Here is a 2,390-nt window from a genome sequence, read left to right as displayed (position 1 = left end):
CATACCGCAGCACGTGACATAGCCTTGCAGACGATAAACGTAACCATTTCAGAGAGAAAAGCGGCCAATGTGACGATCTGGCTTTAAGTCGATTCGATAACAAATGACGAAAACGGACGGATTTCTCAGGTTTTTACTACATATGAACACCTTTCACATTCTCCCGTGCAACGCGGCTACCAGTCCTCCTTTCATGCAAAATCTTAAGGTCCTAGGTCATGTCCAAGCCACCAAAACTGGCTAAAAAGTGAATAATCGACGCCTAAAACTTGAATTGTACTACTTCTTACTGGCTATTACTTCAACTTAGAAGCTTCTTCTGTGTTCTACTATGGTGCTTTTAGTGTCTCCGCATACCGCAGCACGCGACATAGCTTTGCAGACGATAAATGTAACCGGCTCAGAGAGAAAAGCGGCCAATGTGACGATCTGGCTTTAAGTCGATTCGATAACAAATGACGAAAACGGACGGATTTCTTAGGTTTTTAGTACATATGAACACTTTTCACATTCTCCCGTGCAACGCGGCTGCAAGTCCTCCTTTCATGCAAAATCTTTAGGTACTAGGTCATGTCCAAGCCAATAAAGCCGGCTAAAAAGAAAATAATCGACAACTAATACTTGAATTGTACTACTTGTTACTTTTTATTGCTTCAACTTAGAAGCTTCTTCTGTGTTCTACTATGGTGTTTTTAGTGTCTCCGCATACCACAGCACGTGACATAGCTTTGCAGACGATAAACGTAACCATTTCAGAGAGAAAAGTGGTCATAGTGACGATCTGGCTTTAAGTCGATTCGATAACAAATGACGAAAACGGACGGATTTCTCAGGTTTTTACAACATATGAACCCTATTCACATACTCCCGTGCAACGCAGCTGCTAGTCCTTCTTTCAAGCAAAATCTTAAGGTTCGACCTCATGTCCAAGGCACCAAAGCCGGCTAAAGATCAATAATCGATAGCCAAACTTGAATTGTACTACTTCTTACTGGCCATTGCTTCAACTTAGAAGCTTATTCTGTGTTCCACTATGGTGCTTTTAGTGTCTCCGCATACCGCAGCACGCGACATAGCTTTGCAGACGATAAATGTAACCGTCTCAGAGAGAAAAGCGGCCAATGTGACGATCTGGCTTTAAGTCGATTCGTTAACAAATGACGAAAACGGATGGATATCTCAGGTTTTTACTACATATGAACACATTTCACATTCTCCCGTGCAACGCGGCTACCAGTCCTCCTTTCATGCAAAATCTTAAGGTCCTAGGTCATGTCCAAGCCACCAAAACTGGCTAAAAAGTGAATAATCGACGCCTAAAACTTGAATTGTACTACTTCTTACTGGCAATTACTTCAACTTAGAAGCTTCTTCTGTGTTCTACTATGCTGCTTTTAGTGTCTCCGCATACCGCAGCACGCGACATAGCCTTGTAGACGATAAATGTAACGGTCTCAGAGAGAAAAGCGGCCAATGTGACGATCTGGCTTTAAGTCGATTCGATAACAAATGACGAAAACGGACGGATTTCTCAGGTTTTTAGTACATAGGAACACTTTTCACATTCTCCCGTGCAACGCTTCTGCAAGTCCTCCTTTCATGCAAAATCTTAAGGTAATAGGTCATGTCCAAGCCAATAAAGCCGGCTAAAAAGTGAATAATCGACGAATAAAACTTGAATTGTACTACTTCTTACTGGCTATTACTACAACATAGAAGCTTCTTCTGTGTTCTACTATGGTGCTTTTAGTGTCACCGCATACCGCAGCACGCGACATAGCTTTGCAGACGATAAATGTAACCGTCTCAGAGAGAAAAGCGGCCAATATGACGATCTGGCTTTAAGTCGATTCGATAACAAATGACGAAAACGGACGGATTTCTCAGGTTTTTACTACATATGAACACTTTTCACATTCTCCCGTGCAACGCAGCTGCTAGTCCTCCTTTCATGCAAAATCTTAAGGTTCCACCTCTTGTCCAAGGCACCAAAGCCGCTAAAAAACAATAATCGATAACCAAAACTTGAATTGTACTGCTTCTTATGGCTATTGCTTCAACGTAGAAGCTTCTTCTGTGTTCTACTATGGTGCTTTTAGTGTCTCCGCATACCGCAGCACGTGACATAGTTTTGCAGACGATAAACGTAACCGTCTCAGAGAGAAAAGCGGCAATAGTGACGATCTGGCTTTAAGTCGATTCGATAACAAATGACGAAAACGGACGGATTTCTCAGGTTTTTACTACATATGAACACTTTTCACATTCTCCCGTGCACCGCGGCTGCTAGTCCTCCTTTCATGCAAAATATTAAGGTCCCAGGTCATGTCCAAGCCACCAAAGCCGGCTAAAATGTGAATAATCGACAATTAAAACTTGAATTGTACTAC

Source organism: Schistocerca gregaria, unplaced genomic scaffold, assembly GCF_023897955.1.
Source record: "Schistocerca gregaria isolate iqSchGreg1 unplaced genomic scaffold, iqSchGreg1.2 ptg000407l, whole genome shotgun sequence".
Lineage (NCBI taxonomy): Eukaryota > Metazoa > Arthropoda > Insecta > Orthoptera > Acrididae > Schistocerca > Schistocerca gregaria.
Note: the sequence above shows the minus strand (reverse complement) of the source record.